The sequence below is a fragment of the Primulina tabacum genome, chromosome 16, assembly GCF_025594145.1.
Source record: "Primulina tabacum isolate GXHZ01 chromosome 16, ASM2559414v2, whole genome shotgun sequence".
NCBI lineage: Eukaryota > Viridiplantae > Streptophyta > Magnoliopsida > Lamiales > Gesneriaceae > Primulina > Primulina tabacum.
Window position 1 is genome coordinate 27,084,169 of NC_134565.1, and position 25,515 is coordinate 27,109,683.

Here is a 25,515-nt window from a genome sequence, read left to right on the forward strand (position 1 = left end):
GGAGGTAGAGCATTTGTTCTAACTTGTTCTTACCCGGGCTTTTAGTACCCGGGCTCTTATTGCCTATGCTTAGAGATGAACTCAGCTCCTGCTGAACATGGGTTAGGGCTGCTCCACTTTCTTGACTATCCTAAATTCATACTGGAGATGACCAGGATGCAGGTTATTTCTCGGGGTGTCACCACTCTCTCCCATAAAAAGTCGGGCTAGAGTTCTACTCGCTATCCCGAGTAACAAGAATATGTTATGGTGGGAAATTTATGTGATGTAGGGCTGACGTTAGCATGAGGTAAGCCCTTGAAGTCGAAAGATCGGATGTCGCTGTGAACTCTGTACCTGTCTGTTCATATTCCTCGTACAATTTCTGAAACGTTCACTACTCGTTTTGTTTATAAAACATACTAGAATTTTTTTCCTATCAAATAATTTCGGCCGATACATATACATATATAAATAAAATGTTTTGACACCATTTTTTAAAATAAAACATACCAACTATATTTGAAAATTTAAAGAAAGAATTCAAAACGTAAATCGTAAATCGTTTTACCAATCTTAAACTTAGCAATATTTCCAAAATATAAACTAACTCTAACAACCTCTCAAAAACCACTCATAAAGCATCATAAAAGTCGTAAAAATCTTTAACGTAAACTTTAAATCATAAGTGCGGAAAACTAGCGTTGGTCCTCGGGTTATTGCACCTTCAGTCCAGTAAGATCAACCATCAAGTCCCTCAATATCAATATCATGCTCACCTGCATCGATCACACCTAGTGAGTCTATTGACTCAACAAACCATTACCATAATAATGAGTGATACATATACAATCACGTGCAACAGTGAAAATACTTTTACATAACATATATTTCATGAGCATGCATAAACATAAACATTTTTCTTTCATCATAATCATATTCTCTTTTCATCATATACATATATGTTTTTATTTTCGTTGAATTCATATCAGTTAATTGTGACTTTCGTATCAGCTGAAGGTCGATGGATCTATCTACGTGTAACCACAGTACTGGGCAGCGGGGACATCAGCGACACTCTCACCCGTCAATTGAGCCTTGGCCTTACATATCATCATAATCATCGTATTAGTCACAATTACTTCACTTCCTTCAACTATTTCATATTTTAATCACTTTATAAAATTCATGCATAAAATAATCGTTTTTCTTTTAAACCAAACACACAACATATCTTTTAACATTATTGTTTTATCATAAAATTTCATAGACATTAAAAATAAGCATATCGTCATATTTTACAGCATTCAGGGCACTGCCAAGACGTTTACTAATTTTCAGGTGTAAAATGACTGTTTTATCCCTAGATGTAATATTTCTCGATTTTGACTTTTTCTTACTTTCGTTAACACAAGACCATCCCAAATAATTATTTAAGCTTAAATTAAATTTCTTATATTTTTATTTAGCTTAAATTCATGATTTTTTTATTTATTTTCGTAATTATTAATTCGTAGTGCATTTTAATCCTTAACTACCCTCTTGAACCATGATTCAACGCCCGTGGACCATGGTTTTAACCCTTAGACATTTAAAACCCTAAAACCGAACCCTAGCATGAACCCTTGAGCCATCTCTCGATTTTATCGAGCCATGCTCGAGCCACCTTGAGCCAAGCCCCTACAAGACCACCTATGGATCCTACTGACCAGACATGACCCCTTGAACCAGCCCTTAGCCCGCATAAACCCCCTGCACAAAGACAAGGAAGCATGCCCGAGTTCATCACCTTTGCGCCTAGGACTCCTACCCTCAAGCCACCACCGAATCCAGCACCTTTTGAACCATCACCAGAGCTAACCTATCCCAGCCCTGACCACCCTGGCTGAGCCTTGACTCCCATGCTCAGCAGCTACATGCGTTTGGCTCGGTAGGACTCCTAGCTCGCTTGGACTCCTCCCCAGCTGCGGTGCTTGAGTCCTAGCATGGCTAGGACTCTTCCTCACACTCAAACACGCCTGGCCCGAGCCTTGGTCCTGCCCTGGACGAGCCGTGCGCTGGTGAGCTTCCTAGCCGAACCCTTGTATCAAAACAGGCAATTAGTTCGTTCCAGCTTATTGTAGTTCGTGTGCCACCTTAACCGTGCATCATGTGTCCCTTAAACTGGTGTAAAAACATCCCTCCATGATCCCCTAGCGTGACAGCCTCTTCACGCAAATATAACATAAGTTTTGAATCATAAAATCATATATTATTCACATGTTAATGCATAAAAACGAAAATAATCATAAGGCTAACATCTTTTTCATGTACACAATTCAAACATGTATTATGGTGTGATGAATGAGAAAAAGGTAGTTAAGGCGTGCCTTTGCGTATTTTACGAACGACAAATACGTTGAGATGCGAAGAACAGCGACAAAGAACCTTGGCTGAATTTCCTTTGCAAGAATTGTGGCTTCCTTTGCAACCTTTTGTGCGTGTGTGTTGTGTTTTGAGGGGAAGGGAGTCTTGTGTGTGTTGTGTGTGTGTTGGGCGTGTATAATGAAAATAATGGGGAGGGTTTGTGCTTTAAATAATTGATAATTATTAAGTGCACAAGCCTAGGCCCATTAGTATGGTAAATAGGTCCATTAAGCCCATTAGTGCATATTTAAAATATTTCGTTTACGAAAATTTGTGAAAATATTAGCAAAGTTCTCGAAAAATTCGTATTTTAGTCGAAAATCGAATACCATTAAAAATTACGTCTCGGCGTATAAAATCACATCAAAACTCATTATTCTTAAAAATATCATGAAGCATCAACCTTATTTTAAATAATTAAAAATAATTATTAATAAAAATATTTTTCCTTTTTCAGCCATCGGTCTGCGTTCCTCGATCGCATCTCGAATAACCTTTAAAAATACAGTTTATATGCCTTCGTGTATAAAGTAAATTTTGTACATGTAACCATGCACATCATATTCAATTTATGCAATTAAAACTATCTAATTAGCTATTTTCCATTTCTCCTAGATTTGCATGCAGTTGGATTACGTCATTTTAATTTTGGACCTTACAATTCCCAAGGAGCATCATGCTCGTCCATTCGTTTTTAGATCTACGGCTTAGGATCATCCTCCTCTGAGTTAAAATAAACACCATCCTCCATTTTTAATTTTTACAATTTCACATTCTCACTTGGACTTCTTCGCATTTGCGGCGCATTTTGTTCTCTTCCGATGACCTAATCTATCATTCTGCAACTAACTTCCCCTCCGATCTTCCGTAAGTGCTTTCCTCCCTTTTGTTTCTGTTAAAAATGTCTAATTTCACTTCTTCTACTTTTGGAGCGAATGCACGCGGCTCACCTGGCTATGAGTCTGCAGCAGCACGCTCCAATTCCCCTTCACCCTCTGTCGAAAAACCCACTTCTCGCCACCCTCTCAAGAAGTCCAAAATACTAAAAACTAACCCCCCCACCGTTGGCACCTCCCGAGCCTCTCAAAAGGGTAAGGGTAAAATCGAACTCCTAGCTCGCCTCAACCTGATGTTTCGAGTACTCCTAGGTTTTCTACCATGGAAAGTATTTTGTGTCCCGGGGCTGAGGAAGATCTTAGGGTCCTAGATTTCATTCTTTCTTCTTTTCAAATCCGGATCTTTGGTCCCTCCGATCTGGTTGACCAGCCTCCAAAGGGTTTCTTTACTTTTTCCGAGACCAAGTTCACAGTGGTCTCAGAATTTCCCATCCTTTTTTTCTATATTGACAGTGGCCCACTTCCTTCAGGTCCCCATAAACCAATTCCACTCTAACTCCTTCCGGATCATGACCTCAGCCTATATCCTCTTTCAAATGCAAAACCTTCCTATTAATACCCTTGTTCTTTATTATTTCTTCGTCTGCCGGTTTGGAGATAATGTCTTCTCCCTGTCTGCCCGGCTAAAGAGTCGATTCCTTGATGATATCTCTTCCTCATTGAAGGGATGGAAAGGTAGCTAGGTTTTTCTACATCACCCTTCCCTCCCCTCCCCTCCCAAATGAATGACCGGATTCTTGCCCAGCCTCCCTACCCAGCCTGAACTTCCTTGTGGAGCCTTACACTCGATACCAGGAATTGGTGGAGGAGAAAAAGTTATCTTCTTTTCTCCTCCTAATTGAGGAAGATTTAGTGGCTTATTGGTTGAGTTCCCAGGCAGAGCGCCCTATAGACAGGGTGATTGACGAAATAGCTGACTCACGTGCTCGACCTGGTAACTTCCTTATCTACTCTGCATTTATTTCTATCATCAATATCTTTTTTTTTACACTCCTGTCTTTCTACGTATAAGTGCTGGAATTTTATTAAAAGTGCAAATAAAAATTTACTAAAAGTTCTAGCTCAACATTTAAAAGTGCCTAAAACTTTTAACTAGATGTGCTGAAAGTTAGGATAAAAATACCCTTTTAAACAAATATTTTTTTCCCAAAAATATTTTAAGGTTGGTTTACCTCAAAATTCTCTAGTAAACTTATTATTATTTTTCAAAAAAAAGAACTTTCATCCTACTCAGGTGTCCTCCGAAAATCCTTCTCGAACCAACTTGTCTAAAAAATCATGACTAAATAAAAAATTTCATCGAAATTTGTGATTTTAAATTTTTATTTAACTAGATTAATCAAATTTCACAATTAAAATAAATTCATGTGATTTAAATTTGCTTTTAAATTTTCCGGACGTTGAAGACTATAGATTATGATACAAGAAAAACAGAAGAGAATAACATAATAGAATACATTTTATTATGAATAATAATAGATTTTATGTTGCACACACCTTATAGGATGCTCGAAGTACAAAATCTTTCAGGATCGTACAAATGTGGGTTTCTAAATGACTAATCCAATTTGGATCCAAATAGACTATATACCAGTTAATCAACTTTGTGTTTAAAAGGAAACAAGAGATCTAATAATATCCGAAAATCAACATGATATCTAGATAGTGGATGCTCAAACATATGTCTGGGCAAATAAATCTGCTAACAGAACTTATCAAATGCAGCAGACTAAAATTACTTTTAGTGACAATTCTAAAGGTAGACTAATAATATGCGTAAAATGTTAATCCTACTTGTTTCGTTGCATCATCGACGGATAAACAATGATTATGACATAAATGCCTAAATTATATAAATTTAGATCGACGATAATGTGACGAACCGTGTATTAAAATACTACTACTTTAATATTTGCGGAAAATTTAAAATTTTCTTATTAAATAATTTGTTATAAATATAATTCGTAAAATAAATCACAGTCACCAGTAGTACTTAAAATAAAGTTAATATTAAACCTCCATCATTTGAAAACCACAACAAAAAATCCAAGTTAAAAACATCTACCATAATTTGAGAAAGTCTAACATAATATTAAAATTTGTCATACTAGTCACCAAAACCTGTGCAATAAAAGAAGAGTAAATATTTTTAAAATGTGTATAATCAAACTCGTGAAATACAAGGTACTCGGGTTTGCACTGCCAACAGTCCGAGCCTTCTCACTGGTTACCGTCTCCCGTATCCTCGACTACATCATTTGCATCGATCAAGTTTAGTGAGTTTAATGACTCAGCATGCAAAGTAATAGGTAATAAAAATCCATGTAATTTTAAACATAACTCGTACATAGCATAATATAAACATAAATATGTATAACGCGACTTTCCTGCATAAACAATTTCATAAAATCATATTTTTGTGCTCATCATCGTAATCGTAAATCATTTTGCGTAGAATTATGTTCAATGCAAGTGACCCATATACATAAATAGTTATATCAAACTAAACCATAGTACTGGGTCGACATGGATCATCACAGACCTTGGACTGAATGTCCGCTCCTTAACATAACATAATTCCTTCGAAGAGGTTGGAGAGGTCCCTGGACCCGTTCTCCGGCTTCCAGACCCGTAACATAATTTGGCCACAAGACAAATCATATACCTTAAAAATAATTATTTTGCACGTCATACATACTTACGAACATCGTGAACCTCGTTGGATCATCCTCAGATATGCTGTCCTAACATACTAAAATTTATATTAAAACAGCCCCTAAGGTGCATTCAGACACATACGACTCTCGAATTGAATAGAACTACTTAGGACGTACCAATCGACTCGAGACTCTACCCACACATAAAATACAGGTCAAGGCCCTAAACCAGCACCACACCAAGCCTGAACCCTGTACCATGCACAACGAACCAAATAGACACAAGCTGCCAAAAGAGTGATGCTATGACACTTATGCGTTCCGTACGACTTCCTATCGCTTCTAACTCGAACCAAGCCCAAAATAAGCCCTAGACTTGACCCTTAGACACCACTTAAGAATCTGGTCCTGCCGGTTCCAGCCCTTAACACACCACAGCCCCTAAACAACACAACCCGCAAGCATATCAGTCGCGCTTCTCCTTTTTACACGCATGTCACGATCCCTAGTCCAGCAGCAATTCCATCCAACTGGACCCTAACCAACCCATACCAGGACTATCCCGGGATCCTAAGACCCCGTCTAAACCTTATCCATGCACCCTGGTCCAGCCTAAGACGTCAAACTCGTGGCTACCCCCTATGCGCGGTTGTGTGCTAGTTTTCCTTTATTTTGCACCAGCAGCATCTTGCCCTATCATGGGCCACCTAATGACACTTGAAAACATCTTAAAACATAACCATACGTAGCAGCAAGCCATAGGATTAGTCCAGAGAAGACGACGATTAAAAACTTGAGAAAACGAAGAAGTTCATACGTAATATGTATCGAAACGAGTTTTAATCAAGTTATAGCATATATATAATTAAACCAAAGCGTTTTCATGCATATTTTATTTACAAATGAAGTATACAACATGATCGATCCATAAAGGAAAGGTTTAAATACGCCTTTGCGTTAAAACACACGAAATATCGACAAAAAAACGTGTGGGAAAACGGAGGCCGAACGGAGACGGATTGCTGTGTTTAATGGCTTGAAAAGTGGCTAAATTTATCAAGGATTGTAATGTGATGATGGGGTAAGTTTGTTGGTTGAAGAAAAATTCCAATTCCTAAGCTTGAAATTCACGACCAACTAGTGTGTGAGAATAGTGTGTGTTTGTGTGTGAGTATTCCCTAGAATCCATAAACTCTCCCCTTTCTTCTAAAGACACGGTGATCTATGCACTGCGCATGAGTTGTCTGATAATTTAGGGCTATGACTCTTTTATAGATTGCTTAGGATGTTTATTAGGTGTTTAGTTTAATTAAAACACCTATTAAAATTACTAATTAACCCCTCACAATTTAAATTACTAATTAAGCTCTCCAAATTTGAAATTAAAGTCCTACAATTTTAAATTCTATCCATAATTAAATACTACCTAGTTTAATTAATTAAGTCATAAAATAATTATTGAAATATTTTTTTTTTCGAATGGATGTATTTTAAATTATTTATGAATTTTTAGGGCCAAATTTAATTTATCGAGTGAAATAGAAATGTTAAGTATTTTAAATAGCCCAAATGGTACCAACTCTTATGAATCTAAGTACTTATCCTGGAGGACTTAGGTTCGAGACTTGGCGAAAGAAACCACTGCCAGTGGTGGATAATGCTATGAGTAATGACACATGTGGAAGCCGTGAGGAAAAAAGCCCTAAAAGAGAGTCCAAGATCGGGATAGCTCATGGTCAATACAATAAAAGACGCTTTTTTTTTTGTAATGATCATGGACAATTAGGCTGAACCAACATGAGCCTTAGCCCATACCCATATAGGCATGCTTAAACGGACCGACTCGCACCGGAATCAACCCGGAGCCGGTCCGTTAAGCCCGAAACCGGATCCAGTAACGATGAATCGGACCCAAAACCGAACCGGTTCCGGCCCGTAAGCGGCTCCGACCCGGAATCGGACCCAGAAAACGAAATTAAAAAATATTGCAGCCGTTGGCCCAAAGGCTGCATATGGCTATTGAAATCTGCAGGTTTTAATTTTGCAATTCGGGGGCCTTATTGCAAATATATATATTTTTTACCTCCAAAAATCACCTATAAATACATGTCATTTTTTATATTTCATACATTAATTTTTTCTCAACTTTACACTTCTCTACAATCAATATCTTTCTTTGCTATAATTTCTCCAAATATAATCAATAATTGTGTTGTAATTTTATCTATAATCAATATTCTTTTTATTGTTATTTATTTACTATTTCGAATAATTTACTAATATAAATAATTCGAATTTCAATGGTATCATCGACAAACCGTGGTGGTGGAAGAGGCGAATATGCTTCCGACTTTGGTGAAAATTTTGGCTACATCCCCGACTTTGATGAAGTCGAACCTGGCCACGAGGATGAAGAAGCCATGGAACTCCCCAACAAAGATGTAGGGACGCCATTGTCTACCCGAGCAAGCAACACAATATCAACGAGCACGACGACAGCCCATGAAAAGCGAAGTAAAGTTTAGGATCACTTCGATATTGAACAAAAAGGTACGAATAACTCTTTTGCCATATGTAAAATTTTCAAAATGAGATATTCTTACAAAACGGGTGGTGGTTCCAGTGGTACCGGCATTTTGAAAAAAATATTTAGTTAAGTTACATAAACTTGACCCTGATACTTTACAACTATTCGGTAGGGAACCAACACAACAACAAACTAATCCTTCAAGCGGTAAAGCTTTCAAAATTACAAAAGAAATTTCTCAAAAAGCCATCGTAAAGTTTGTTACCAAATGTTGTCAACCTTTAATAATAGCTGAGTAAGAATGTTTTTTTGAATTTACCAGCATTATTAAACCTGGTTTTCACAATATTTCTAGACACACTGATAGGATCGGTTGGTAGGTGAAAGAGTGTTTAGAAGGGGGTTGAATAAACACTTGACAATTTTACCACATTTTCAAATAATGAGTCAGTTTAGTGATAAACTGAACTCGAGAATCTTGTTATGTCAATGTCAATCAGTTAACTAATGAAAGTGCGGAAATAAACTGACTGACAGATAGAATAAAACAGAAATTAAGAGGCACAAGATTTATGGATGTTCGGAGATTTTAATCACTCCTACGTCACCCTTCTATCTAAAAGATATGATATTCACTAAAAGACTTTGATCAATACAAGACTTGTAAATACCCCCTTTAGTTTTGAACTTAACAACGCCAAACTGAAACTCTTAGTTTCAATACAGTTTATCAGTTCTCAACTGATCTGAAACTTATTACAACGATATGTGTTTGTGCTTGTAAGCTCAATGTATAGCCTTGAATTCTACGAATGTATATGCTAAGTGTGAGCTTTTGAAATCTTTTGAATATGAACAGAAAGCTAGTGAAGAGATTTCAGCTGAATAACAACTTGGTAGTTCGGTTTGTTATATTTTCTCAGCTGCTCTTCTCGACCATTTATAGGCTTTGCTTCCAACGATAACAACGAATGCGTTTAAATCTTTCTATCCGTTGTTTGCCACATCAATATCCTTCTGACAATCGTACACTGTAGCATTGCTGAAATGCGGAGTTCCCACTACATGTTGCAGTCTGCCTTTGTACAGTTGTTGGTTGATAGTTACATTTCTTAATTGATGACGTGTCAAACTATTTTATCAGTTTGACACAGTCGATATAATTAGCTGATAGCTCTCAACTGATTGTAGTAAAACTGATCGGTTCCAACTGACCATCTAGTCCACTACATAGTTTAGTTAGCTTAGTTCAGTTGTCTTATTTGCAAAATAATCTTCAGTTAGGCATCCAATAATTTGCGTATTTTTAGATCAGTTCTTTTCAGTCTTCTTGATCAATTTGTTCAATCTTTATACGCTTGGTTTGTCAAACTTCCGAAATTAAGTTTCCAACACACACACTTAAGAAATATTGTTTTGATATTTATCAAGAATATAAAGTAACACTAAAATCAAATCTTTCAAATATTTCTAGTAGAGTTAGTTTGAAAACTGATATTTGGACTAATTTAAAATATGAATCTTATCTTGTTGTTACATGTCATTGGACTGACGAAACTTGGACTATGCAAAAAAGAATTTTAGCGTTAGATTATTTAGAATCCTCACACAACACATACACTATAGCTAGATATGTTTTAAATGTTAAGATTTATGGCATACAAAATAAAATAATTTCGATCATGTTAGAATAATGCGAGTGCCAATACTTTTGCAATTAAATATCTTAAAAATTCACTAAAATCAATTTTAGATGGTAATTTGTTTCATGTTGCATGTCCATATCATATTATCAATTTATATGTTAAATGTGCATGTGATGAGCATATGTCCAAATTATGTGCGAATTTATTACGTGAAACAAAATATAGACGTGACTGGAAAACACTAAACGAATCAAACAGAATTGAATTTAAAAAATTTCCTCTTCCTGTTGAAACTAGATGAAATTCTTTATGTTATTTGCTTCATACTTTATTATGATTTCAAGATTTAGTTACTTTTATTACAATAATATTGCGGTAGAATTTTTAATGCTAACTGATGATGATTGAAATATTTTGAGTAGATGTGTTTCTTTGTTAGAAATTTTTATAGAAGCAACCGAGAAATTTTATGGCATTAACTACCCTACTTCAACCATGTTTCTACTTTTGCTTTTCAATATGTTTTATAAATTTATTGAATATCATGATGATTCTATTATGCGTGCCTTTGTTTCAAATACGGAAAACAAATTTTTTAAATATTGGGAACCTATCCAATTTGCATGGTTTAGCAACATTACTTGATCCTACTCAAAATCAAGGAGGATTAGACGTGTTTTTTTGAATATTATGCTAAATTTCTTCGGAAAAATGTTAACGATCAAAAGAAGTCAATCGTGCATTTTGTCCAAGAATTGTTTAATTTGTATGCTAGTGAACAATGTGATGAACCGAGTGCGTAGCCGGAGGAGATGCCGACATATAAAAGCAAAAGTTGAGCAGTGAACTTCTTTCAAAGTTTGAAACGACAAAATTTCAAAGAAAAATCGGTGACAAAAACCAATTACAATGAGATCCAAATTTGTCTAAGCCAATATATTGAGACTACGAAGAATTTCAATGTTCTTGATTGGTGGAAAGTAAATTCTAAATTTTATCTAGTGTTAGCTGCAATTGCAAGAGATGTCCTACCCATTCAAATTTCAAGTGTTTCTTTCGAATCAACATTTTCAGTATGTGGAAGGATCATTGGTTAACAAAGAACTAATTTAAAGGCAGAAACACTTTCCATGCTAACGAGATTGGTTTGCAGCCGAAAAAAGAATAGGACTGTTGCTGCAATCGATGAATTCCAAAGCTCAAGTTCTGATGAAGATATGAAATATTCAAAATATATTTTAATAAATCGTGATGAATTTTAGATTTTCAATTGTAAAATCAATCTTTCATTTATTTTATTTTTATGATTATTCAGTATTGTTTCAACTCAAATTAATAAATAAAAAATTGTTCATTAATAAAAGCAATTATATATTAAAATTAATAATATTCAGACAAGGAACTCGGAACCGGTCCAAACCGAACCAGAATCGGTCTATAAGTCATTGAACGGGTACAATATTGGATTGGTTCCAAGATTTAAATCTTGGAACCGGAACCATTTCCGACCGATTTTGGCATCACCCGATTCGGAACCGGAACCTTAGAACCGATAAGCACCCCTATACCCATGCACCACTATTGGTCATGGGTCGTTAGGATGCTCCAACATGAGCCTTAACCCATGCCTATACACCGTCACTCATAGAATATCTCATTCTTGGAGAGTGATTTCTTTCGCCTCCCCCTATACCCATGCACCACTATTGGTCATGGGTCGTTAGGATGGTCCAACATGAGCCGTAGCCCAAGCCAATGCACAGTCACAGATAGAATATCTCACCCCTGGAAAGTGGTTTCTTTCGCCTCCCCCAAGCTTGGAGTATTTAAGACTGGAGGTTCTGGGTTCAAGTGTTAGGGGAGGCGAAATAAACTACTTTTCATTGAATTCAGTTAATTGGTTGTGACTTTCGTATCAGCTCTAATTATATCAGTTCTATTCGATGGATCCATCTACATATAACCGTGGTACCTGGCGGCGGGAACATCAGCAACAACATTACCCGTCCACCGAGTCTTTGCCTCAGCTCATCGTATACATATATCGTCAGTCACAACCAACTTTCATCCTTCAAAAATATCGTCATTTTCATCATTTATCAAAATCATTCACATACGTAATATTTTCCTTAAAAAGAAGCATGCAACGTGTTCTTTCATAATTTCATAAAAAGCATGTTCGTGATACATAAACATTTAAATAAAACATGTCAAATTGTGATCAGGGCGCTGCTCGACTTCGGGTGCAAAATGACCATTTTGCCCCTCGAAACCCAAAATGACCATTTAGCCCCTGGACCTCTAAATTTCGACCTGAAACTTACCAAACACCTTAAAACATTCCAAAACATATTTATAAGCATTTATTAGATGTAAACGCGAGCTCATTTCAAAACTTAAACGGTTCGTTTTAAAACTTAGACTGGGGTCCTGTTTTAATCCGAATCAACCGAAACTTAACCAAATTTTTCCGAACTCAAACCAGGACTTAACTCTACTTGACCAGCCTCTAAAACAATAATTCCAAACCTCTTATGACCCCCAAACCGTAACCGAAACTTTCTGGAAATTTCTGCAAGTGCACACTTGAGACCCTAGTGCACCAACTCTTGAAAATTTCGATCCTAGCCTACAAGCCGACGTGACCAGCTTCACACCAGCCCCTCCTAGCCCACCTTAGGACCCTACTGGACCGACCTAAGCCAAGCACCCTGCCCCATGCATGCTGAACGACTCACACGCTCGCTAGCCACCAAGATCGCACCAACCAAGCCAACCTTCTCTCATCTTGATCCATCAGCTACTCGGCTAAATCCAGCAGTGTTCAAACCCTCATAGGCCATGTCTCAGACCCACCAGGGTCTGGTCCAGGGCTTAACTCAGCCCTTGCACTGTCGGATCAGCCCCATCGCCCGATCCACACACACCACCAAGCCATAACCCAAAGAACTCGATCGGGCCTCTCCTAAAGCCAACAAAGCTTCAAATCCAGCCTTAAGTTCTCTCCTTACTCAATGTATACAGCCCTTAGCAACATAAAATCGGCGTCCCCTTGCACAAATGCTAGAAAACGTGAGAATGAAGCAAAAATGATGCATTTTCATATCAAATCCTTGCATAAAACAAAACCTCAAGATATGTAAATAATTTCTCATGAATTTACAATTCAGCATAATATTGGCATGGATGAAGATAAATAAGAGATACATGTGTGCCTTAGCTTTTATATGATCAAAATCTCGAAGAACTACGCGCGAGACGTGAACGGAGAGGCGAAGAGGAAGCTTTTCTTAAAAAAATTTGAGGGTCCGTGACTTGCTGCTGAAAAGAGGAGAGGATCTGTTTTTTTCACGTGAGAATGGCTGCTGGAGGATGAGATGGGCGGCCAAATGATTTTAAAATAGGTTTAGGGTTGCTAATGAAGGTTTTTAGATGACATAATTAAGTACTAATGGGCTCTAATTAAAAATTAAATGGATAAAAGGGTTTTGAGCCCATTAATCAATAAAATAAACCCATCAAGTCCAAAAACACTCCTGAAAAATATTTTGTTTAGGTACGTTTTTGAAAATGTTGCCCGAACACTCAAAAAGTCTCCCGAATCGATAAAATTTTCATACCGGCTAAAAATATAATTCGACGGATAAAAATATCCAAACAAGGCTCATTTTCAAAAATCATACTTAAAAACACCTCATATTAAATAATTAATAATAATTATTGAATAAAAATATTTTTCCTAATTATCCCCGGTCTCCGATCCTCGTTCGAGTGCGAAATGGAACTTAAACCCTAATACATTAAACTTTAATAAACCAAGAATTTAAAACACTTATTTATGTTAAAATTCATACATTTAATGCATTAAATTAATTTAATAAAATACAAATGAAATTTAATAACTTGTATGCATGTGGTTTATATAGACCTTCAAATTTTCAGGACGTTGCAACATTGTTGAAATTACGATCACATACAATCCATTGTTTCATTCCAGAACCAAACCAATCAATATCCGGCATCTTTTTATTAGATACCACATTATAAATAAGATATCATACTAGAATACATGTCTACTGAATAACAAGTTGCTGATATCTTCATCAAATCATTACCTAAGGTTAGGTGTGTCAAAATTAGACATGACCCACCAACCCGACACGGTTCAACCCGAAAAAATCAGGTTTGGGTTTGGGTTTGGGGTTTTCGAGTTCGGGTCAGATCGGGTTGAAGCCGATAGCTGACCCAAAAAAAATAATCGGGTTGGGTTGGGTTCGGGTCAACCCGAGTTGACCCGAAAATTTTAATTTTTTTTTAAAAATATAATTAATAAATATTGCCTACATTTTTATATATTATATGTCTGAAAAAATATTTATTGTATATTTATATCATAAATTTTTATACTTTAATATTTATTTTGAATTTTTTTTATTTTTTAAACATATGTTTATTTGATTTAGTAAATGTACTTTATTTTTCTATAATTAAACTTTCAAATTTAAATCATATATATGACGAAGATTTTTTTTATTATATGTTTAAATTAAAATATTAATTTTTTAATTTTATTTTTTTAAAAAAATTAAAAAAAAATTCAAAATCAGGTTAATCAGGTTAATCGGGTTGATCCGGGTTTGGGTTCGGGTTGACAGTTTACGGGTTGGCTCGGATTCGGGTTGGACGATTTTTGAATTGTACTATTGCTCAACCCGACCCAATCCACTCGAATTGATACCCCTACCTAAGATTAAGTTTCTTTTATTTCCAAAATATTTCGGGGTTAATTGATCTTTATTAAATATCTTGTGATCATATATGATTTTGTGTGTTAAGCACTAGTTGTTTATAAATCTATTGTTATTGCACTGAGAAAACAAAATGATACACTGAATAAAGACTTTTGCTGACGTTCTCAGAAAAATTCTCGATTAAGTAGAGTTTATTAAATATTGTAATTAATATGAATTTTCTCCTACTTATTAACCTTTAAGGACTGTCAGTCAGTTATTTTTTTCACATTGCTTTAAATTTTAAACATCAGTCATTTATCTTTTGAGTTAAATTTTCACGAATGTTTGAATTCAATCGCTCACACGTGACACATGGAAACGTGATTGTACCATAGGTGTCATCATCAACAATTTCTTAGATGAAAGTAAAATTCTCTTCTACTGATTCTGAAATTTTTATCTCCTGCAATAAGAAAGAGATGAAGATGGAGTTTCAAGTACTAATGGATTTAGGCTTGGTTATGGCAGCTATCACCTCGGTTGTTAAAATAAATTGGGCTACTGTGTTGTTCAATCTTTTGGTAAACATGATAACCAAACACAATACTGGTTTTGTTGTTCATATCAGCAAAATGTTTACTATTATTGGTTTTCCAGTCTCTGCTGCTCAAGACTGGAGCAAGACCAAGATGTTGGGTGCTGCTAATGTTTTTTGTCTTTGCCCAAAAATCTCTTTTATCTCTGCTGGTGGAATTAAGAAAGTGCTTGGGTAGGCTCAAGCCTCATCCATCAAGAAAAAGTCGAAAAGGAAGCTGATCTGCATAGAGATTCTGAACAAACTGTCTCTGAAGGCTCCTGCTGCTATTCCAATTACCTTACCTTTGAAGAAGAAACCAAGAATTATTAAATTCAAGGTTTCAAAGAATACAATCTCCATTGCTGATCTTTCCTCCAAGACATCAGCAATCCCACCCACTACTGATAATGTTCCAGTAATTCATGTCTTCAGTGAATCATAACAAACAATTGAAGTTGTTCCAATAACAACTGTTTGATCTGCTTTTGGATCTTCCTATCATGTTATATTAGCTTCCAGAACTAAGAGTATAGTCATTCGGGACCCTCTCCTCGAAACTACCCGTTCGGGACTGAGTCATCCCACTATTTATGGGAAAGAGAGGAAAAATGATTGTGGATTCCATATACCAGAAGAAGAAGATGAAGACTCTGTGCCAAAATCTTCTATGCAGACTCAGATTGATCTGCATATGGAACGAATTGAGACTCATGTTGATCATGAAATAGAATTCTTTGATGAATGGTTCAAGTTCCGTGCTAAGATTGATCTGCATACGGAAGAAACTGAGACTTATGTTGATCATGAAATTTAATTCTTTGACGAATGGATCAAGTTACGTACTATCACGAGAAATTAGAAGAAACTGAATAAAGCTGTGAAGCTTGAGGCAATGGTGTTTGGCCAAGCACAGACCTCATCGTTGCAACTTCCATGACAAGGAGAGATTACATGCTTGCTAAAATCAAACTAAAAAAGCTGAGTGCAACTCTTACTATACTAAACTCCTACTATGACTATCAGAATCCAACTGCGTATCACGATGTTGCAGTCTTTCAATAGCTTAGAATCAATAAATCGACTCTTTTGATGAGTATAAAAATGGAGTTGAATTCAAGACACAAGATACCACAAAGAAGCAAGCCCAACAAGCTATTCAAGTTAAATCAGTCGAGGAACATGAAAAGTCTCCCCCAAGAGACACTGATTCAAGTAATCTTGTACCACCTCAAGTTATAGTTATTCCTACTTCCCAGCCTCGACATTCCTCATCTCTTATTTTAGTAAGAGATCTTCTTCTCTCCAATGTGGATGACGTGTTAACTCTATTTCACAAGTGTCTATTATTATAATAGAGTAGATGTCCTGCAAGCCAACTGTTGACTAGAAAATTTATTGACTCAAGTGTAATAAACAATCTTTATTTTAATATAATTTAACTTTTCATGGTCTTATTTTATTTTATCTATATACTCATGCAATCAGCATAGATAAAGTGCTTGATTATACTTTAATACAAATGAATCGTAATTCGATGTTGAAACTCATTTGTGAACACTATATGATCGAAATTCGTTCCTAGTCGATTCAGCCGCCTAAAACATGGATAAAGGTCGCTTGAGCTCGAGACTAGCATCTGTGATGTTGTGTACTGCGTTTCTTGGTAAGGGCATAGAGATGTCCAAACATGCAGATGGGTAGTCATATGATGATTATACCGAACAACCCTCCCTCGGACTTTCCAAGTGGTTATTATTCATCGAGAGGATAAGTATGTGGTTGTGGTTGTGATTGTACGCAATTAGTCCTTACGACCCGGGACAACACTGAGGCTCTATATGCTAGGGCTGTGCTTTGACTCGTTTACCGGCTCCAGGAGAGTCATCAAGTGGCGAGGTTGGGTACAGTTGCAACACATATAGGAGCCAGTGCATTGTAGTCGGGGATTCACCGCTCACCTATGGGTGTGGATATCCTATGTGATCTGATGAAATAATAGTGCGTGGAATCTCTGGCCAGAGTATGAAATGTATATTGGAGAAGAAGGTTCTTCAATGGTACATGTGATGTCACTATTTATATGTATCACATAGTTATCCAATTATTATGCAACCCTCGATGAACCAATGGTTGCAGATTCGATCGGGATATATGAGATGAAGGGACCGTACTGTACGTCAATCATAATCGGTTGGTTCTTGCAGGCACTATCAGTGATACCTAGAGAATCATGGGGCATTCGATGGGTTTAATCAGAAATATGATTTCTGACATTCTCATGATCAATTTTTGATATATAGAATGGGGAAAATTAGGGTAAGCCCGAATAAAAGATTATGTCATGAATCACAAGGAGTTGTGAACCCACGGCTAGCTGTATTCCTGAACCATTGAGGATCACACAAGCACTGGATCATTTGTTCTCGTTGAGAGGCTAAATTTAAGGAGTTGAATTTATATTATGTTATAGTAAATTCAAGGAGTTGAATTTATGATAATTAAATTTTAAGAAAGTAATTTCAAGGATTTGAATTTATGAGATAGTAAATTCAAGAAGTTGAATTTATAAAATTTGAGGATTTAATTTATTAAACTCAAAATTTGAGTTTATTAAATGTTAAATTTTGGAGGTGATAAATTCAAAGAGTTGACTTTATAATTTAAATATTAAATTCAAATGTTGAAATTATAAGGGATTTAAATTAAATGTAATGGGTATATGTATAATGGGCTTGTAGGAGTACAAGACCAACATACATATTATTAAAGTTCTTAATTGGAATTAAAAGAATAATTAATTAATTTAACTAGTTGGACTAGAATAATTAATTGATTAAGCCCATTAAGTATTTAATTTAATTAATGGACCCTAAGCTTATATATGTGTGTGTTAGGCTTAGGGTTAAAGATAATTCATTCACATTTTTTGAAAAACCCTAGCCTCCACTCTCTTTGTGTTTTTCAAAAATTACTCTCCTTTTCTCTCAAAAATTTCGGCCTCCATCAAAGAAAATTTGATTTATGCCGCATCTCGATTTTTAATCTCCAACGATAAATCCTTCTATACTTTCTAGTGCAAGTTAAAAAAGGAACAAGCAATCCAGTCGTTGGCCGGATTAAGAGATTGAAGAAAGAAGATTTGAAGAACGTACGTGTGATTTACAACAAGAGCTACGTTAATTTACACCGGCGTAGTTGGAGCAAAGTGAAAATTGTTCACCAAAGGTAAAAGTTTTGAACATCCTATGTATGTTTATTTTATAAAATCATACGAGTGCTCAAACAAATATTTTGCTTGTCAAAATAAAATAAAATTTTAAAACTTCCGCTGCGTTTTGGGCACGAGAAAACCGAGATCTAACAGTGGTATCAGAGCCAAGGTTTTTCTAAATCGTATAGTTTTGATATTGAATAATTTGTTTCTAACCACAAAAGAAAAATTTTCAGAAAATTGAGGCACCATAAAAAGTTTATTTTTCCAGGAATAAAAAAAAGGAGTCTGCCCGGAACTGTTTCGGGCAGTGCACTATGCGCGCCTGTACGCACAGTGCCGCGCACGCAGCTCTGTGCGGAGCGTCCGCATAGCGCGCGCACGGCGTGCAGAACGTCTGCACGCTGCGTGCACGGCGGCGCACAATGCACGCGCGCAGCGTGCAGAGAGTCTGCACGCTGCGCGCACTATTCGCCCAAGCTGCTTGCAACCTGCCCGATACGATCAGGCAGCGGGCGGGCAGCTTGGGCGATTGCACGGGAGTGTCTCGGGAATCGTTCTGGATGATGGGCTTGAATTGTTTGGGTCTAGGGTGTGATTTTCTGATTTTTCAAAACTTTGGATCAAATTGATATATTATGAAAATGAGTTCAATTTTTTTTTGAAAAATTAATTTTTGGAAAATTAATAATTTTCTTGTAAAATAAATAATTAGAATATGATTTTAATTATTTATGGTAAAACTTAGTTTTACAAGAAATCAATTATTATTGATTTAATTTGAAATTAAATAAAGGTGTTTATTTAATTTATTAACTTCTTTAATAATTATGGTGATTAATAATAAATATATTAGATACACGAATTATCAATTAATTAAATTTGTTTAATTAAATTGATGTTAATATTTGATATTAAAAGCATGAAGGATGATCGAGAGCCTTGACCAATGTGTTAGGTGTATGTTAGGATATTTTACTGTTATTATTCATTTTGTTAATATTTGATATTATTAAAGTGGTTCTGGTTTATGGCATGTTCCAACCCCATGAGATGTATCCCTCATGTGTCATGGCTATTTAAATGTAATTATTTGAAATAGTGGGAGATCAAGACTGGAAGATTGTGGGCCCGATGCACAAGATGAAGACATGTAAAATATTGAAAACGCTTGTAATATTTGCATTTGCATCCCTGCATTCACCTAGGTTTTGGACCTGGATCCATGTCTGGCTTACATGGATCTAATAGTGTTAGCGATCGATCATCCTTTGTAACGTCTACTAGATTTAAAAGTGCGGAATTTTTTTATTTTTTATTATTTTTTTATACAGCTCGCATTTTCGAAATAATATTTAAAAATGATCTTAAATATTTGACAGTAAAAATAGCGTAGTTTAAAATAACCAAACTCGTCCCAAAATCATGCGTAAACATAAACGAGTATAAATCTTAAAATCATCGACTTATGAAAATATTATCTCCTCTCAATCTCATAAATCGTAATGCGGAAAACATGGGGTCCTCGGGTTATGTCGCCGTACCAGGTCTGCCTACTCAGAGTTCGGCACCTCCAGTCTCCTCATCATAAAGCTCACCTGCATCACACACGCCTAGTGAGTCTAAAGACTCAACACACCTGCACTGTTAATAACAAGTACATATATATAGCACACAGCAGTGAAAAATATCATACTCAACATATCTTTCATGAACTTAAAAGCATAATGTAAACATGTCGTGTAAAATCGTGTCGTGTAAAATCATACCGTGTAAAATCATGTTATCTCATGTCATCATATACGTATACGTGTCGTGTAAAATCGTATCATATTAAAGCATGTCATCTCATATCATCATATACGTATACATTTTCTTTTAATTGAATTCAGTTCATTAGCTGTGACTTTCGTATCATCATGTCATCATGTAAGTCGATGGATCCATCTACGTGTAACCGCGGTACCCGTCGGCGGGGGACATCAGCGACACTCTCACCCGTCAACTGAGCCCGAGCCTATCATGTCATCATATCATGTCAATGGAAATACGATCGTTGGGCTCTCTCTGGGGCCTTCTCCCGTAAACGGGCTCCCTCTGGGGCCTTTTTCCCTCACGATATCTCCAATCATATCATCATGTCATCGTGTCATCGTATAAGTCACAACTAAATCATTTGCTTCATAACATGTCATCATATTCATCACTTAATAAAATCATGCATATACGTAATTTTTCCTTTAAACCAAGCATGCACCGTATTTATTATAATTTCATAAAAATTCATAAACATGATGCATAACCATTTAAAACGTGATAAAATGTGCTCAGGGCGCTGCCAGGACCATCTCACCCCAGGTGTTAAATGACCAATTTGCCCCTGAAACCCAAAAATTACCATTTTGCCCATAGACGTAAAATTTCACTTCTTTGACATTTTCTTAATTCCATTAACTCTAACACGTCCCAAATAATTATTTAAGCTTACAAGAACTTTCTCATATTTTTATTTGGCTTAAATCTATGACTTTTAAATTAATCTTTAAATATAACCTATTAATGCGTTTTAATCCCGAATTAAACCAAATCTTAGCATAAAATTCCCAAATTAAAAACTTAGATTTCTAATAATTATTTGAGCTTAAATAAAATTTCCCATAATTTTATTAAGCTTAAATCTAGACGTTTCCATTAATCCTTTAATTAACGTTTCGTGCGACGATTAAATCCCGGATAAATCCAAAACTCATTATTTTGATCCGAACCTTACCAAACTCCTAAAAATATCCCAAAACATATTTATAACCATTCCTAGACGTAAACTTGAGCTCATTTCATAACTTAACCGAATTGTTTTAAAACTTGGAACGGGGCCCCTGTTTTAACTCGAATCGACCCGAAACTTAACCAAATTTTTCCCAAATTTAAACCATGCCTAAAATACAATTTACCAGCCCCTAAACCACATTTTCCAGCCCACTTAAACACACGAAAAGGATGCCACAAGCTGCTGGAATTTCCAGCATACTATAACTTCAAACCTCAATGGACCAAACTTGCAAATTATCGATCCTAGCTCAAGACCACGCGGACCAGCACCTAACCAACCTCTCCTAGACCACCCTAGGACCCTTATGGACCGAACCATCCCAAGAAATCAGCCTATGCACACTGCAACACACGCACACCCGAAGCTCACCCGAAACTAGCTCAAAATCCTTCCCTCTTGCTTGATCGGTTTCATGGTCATGTCCAGCTGTGGCCGAGCCATCCTAGACCCTGACTCAGCTTCACCAGGGTCTGGTCCAAGGCTATAAGTGGCTCTCGCACCGCCGGCTCGCTCAAATCCTCCAATGTAGCCACAATCAACCTGTGTGACCAAATGAAACCCATCGGTTCTCCTACCTTCTCACCTAAACCACCCAAGATTCGACTCCAGTACCTAGTGGTCCTTAGGTACAAATAAATAGTTAATTAATAAGATAATGGGCCCTAAATGATATTTTAAAATTTTAAAAAGAGTTTTAAGCCCAATATAATTAAAAGTAGGTCCATTAAATCCAAACATACTCCCGAAAAATATTTCGTGTTGGAAAGTTTTTGAAAACATTAGCCGAACTCTCAAAAAGTCTCCCGATTCGCTAAAATTTACGTACCGTTAAAAATAAAATATTGAGGGTAAAAATACCCAGAAAAATCTCATTTTTGAAAACTAGCCTTAAAAACACCTTATATTAATTAATAAAAATTATTCATTTAATAAAATAATTTTTCTGAAAATTCTCCGGTCTCCATTCCTCGTTCGGGCGTGAAATATATCTAGAAACCCTAATGCATCAACTTTAAAATTTCATGAATTAAGTCCTATCATGCATGAATTATGCATAAAATGCATAAAAATAATTAAACATAAATTAATGAGATAAACATGCATTTAATGCTTTAAAAATAATTAAATAAAATACTAAAAAATTTAATAATTTGCATGCATGTGGTTCACGTGGACTTTTCGATTTTCGGGACGTTACAATTTCCCCTCCTTAAATTGAACTTTGTCCCCAAAATTCGCTTATCCTTGATAATCACAAAGTTTAGACTTAGTTCTAGTATCCCAATAATGGTCCACGCTTCCGCGGCGCTACTCTGATAAAATAATAATTCTTAAGAAGTCCTTGTGTCTCCTCAATCTTAATAAACTCTACATTCTAAATCATCGTTTGCGAAACTCAACTTATAACGACCCATGGTGACCTTATTACATTTTTTATAACCTCGAATTTCAACTTTTCTTAAACTTCCCAATATTAGAAATGGCAGTCCGAATTTTATTGCGTCTTACTTTTCTTATACTGTACCCGTAGTGTTCATTGATCTATTACATTTGTATTTATGCAGTTCACCCTAAGAACCTTAGCACCAAAATTTACTAATCAATTAATATACTTAAAACTTTAAACCTTATCTCAACCTCATAATAATATTAACCAAAGATCTTTGAATCGAATCTTTATCTTATGTCACCAAACTTACGTAACTTACTATTGACAAGTTGATGAAAATTGTTGCAAATCTTAAACCTCGAATAACGTTAATCCATAAAACCCAATTATAAATAATGATCTTCTACCTAATTAGTAAAACCCTTCTCGCATCAGTTGCATGCTTAAATTACTCCCTTCCCAATTACAATATAGTTGAGGCCTGAGACTCATAGACTTTCCTCCTTGAAACGAATGTCGCATTTTTACGTATCCCTAATGGTTAATTAATATTAGCGTATAAAACATAATAGTTATCCAATGGTAGCCTTAGACTAGCTCTAATAAATCAACTTCACTTATAACCAATAAAGTTCTAGAATCCTCATATCAAGATTTTAGATTTCTCACTCGATAAGAATCTTAATATTCGTTCATTGGTAACCAGCACTGAACACCACAAATTCCCTTTTGTTTTTATTTCACCCAAAATTTTTCGTACGAAGACCTAATTCATAAACTTAAAATTCAAGCTTACGCAACACAAATAGTATTAGATAACACAATTCCGACACATATAATCACTTATTCCCAAGTTTCTTAATGACTTACCAAAAATTCCTCAAGACAAGGTGTCTACCTCGATTCTTACATGCGTCTATCGAGTAGCCTAACCATCAATCGTACCCAACTTTCTAGAAAAATCAAATTCCAACAAAAGTATAAATTTAACTCTTAAAATCATGATTAAAACTTATGATACATCAAACTTAAGTTCCCAAAATTTTGTTAACTCAATGTCTACTCTTATAACTTAACTAACTGATCAACTTCACCTTAAATTGTTATCACTTTAAATTCTTAAATTTTTCACACCATTAATTCACTAACGCTTAAACTTTCAAACCAAATGCTGATCTATCCTACGAAGCCCTTGATTAGCATTCTTTATAACATTATAACTCAGATGTTTCAAAGTTCTAAATATCATTTCAAATCTAAATCATCAAAAATTCCAATCATTTAAACCATTTGCTTTCACTTATTGCCAAACAAATCCCCCAAATTTCTTAAAAATTGCAAAATTAGTTCTTACTTTCCTCGAATATTATTCGTTTGTCCTAAATCTCAAGAATCCAACAATTATCCATAAGTTCTTGGTATTCCTAATCCCATTTTATAGGTTTCCCAGAATATAAATCTCAATAATTTAAAGCTTATTAAACCCAAAATCAATTTTAATAACCTCGAAAAATTACTCATTTAACCCCAAGTGTCCTTCAAAAGTTGTAATTTAATCCTCAAAAATTTCGGAACTTGCAATTGGTCCTTAAAGTTCTCGAATATTACAATTCTGGACCTACAACTCTTCGAAATTTGCATTTTTGTCCTGATAAAATTTTCGAATTAGCCTCATTAAACCTTAAAATTCTCGAAACTCAGAATTTAATCCAAAAATTCCGTAAATTCGAAAATAGTCTCTTAGGATTTTATTTTGCACTTAGGTCCTCAATTTATTGGTTATTACAATTAGATCCTTAAAATTCGCAATTAATGCAATTCAATCCTTAAATCAAACTAGTTAGAGCATGAATCATAAATAAATTTTACATTTGATACTTCCAAAGATTATCGTAGTCTTCCAATCATTATTCCTTACATGAAATCCTCAAAATTTAACTCAACTAGCAACCATGTACCCTCAGTAATTTCTTAGAAAATATACATGTCCCAAAAGCATTCATAATTTTTCATAATTAACTTATGACCCAAAAAGTAAAACATGAGTACTACTAACCACAAATAAATTTAGTCAAATCATTTTCATCCATTTCCTAACGCCCAATAACCAAATTCCTAATCATGTCCAATTCTACCACAAAACCAGCATGCATGAAAATCATATGATTTCTCAACTCATGTCACAATATGCATAAAAATTTTCAAACATCTAATCTCAAAACATACTGAGAGAAAAACATGTACTGTAAAATGTATATCATGTAAACATGCAGGCGATAGCATTAAAAAAATTTAAAACCTTTAAACTTACGGACTTGAGGCTTGAAGACTGAGCGGCAGAAGCTGGCGGTGGCACAACCCTATACAGGACCCTTGCTCTGATACCAACAGTAACGTCTACTAGATTTAAAAGTGCGGAATTTTTTTTATTTTTTATTATTTTTTTATACAGCTCGCATTTTCGAAATAATATTTAAAAATGATCTTAAATATTTGACAGTAAAAATAGCGTAGTTTAAAATAACCAAACTCGTCCCAAAATCATGCGTAAACATAAACGAGTATAAATCTTAAAATCATCGACTTATGAAAATATTATCTCCTCTCAATCTCATAAATCGTAATGCGGAAAACATGTGGTCCTCGGGTTATGTCACCGTACC

The 25,515-nt window shown here is 35.4% G+C and overlaps 1 long non-coding RNA gene across 1 annotated transcript in view; it reads right to left on the reverse strand.

Annotated features, from left to right (window-relative positions):
* LOC142529207 (uncharacterized) overlaps window positions 1-21,146 on the reverse strand; it is a 73,071-nt gene extending 51,925 nt beyond the window's left edge. The window contains exon 1 of the long non-coding RNA XR_012815850.1: window positions 21,047-21,146. This is a non-coding gene — a long non-coding RNA (uncharacterized LOC142529207). The remainder of the gene's footprint in view (window positions 1-21,046) is intronic.
* Between the last annotated feature and the right edge of the window lie 4,369 nt (window positions 21,147-25,515).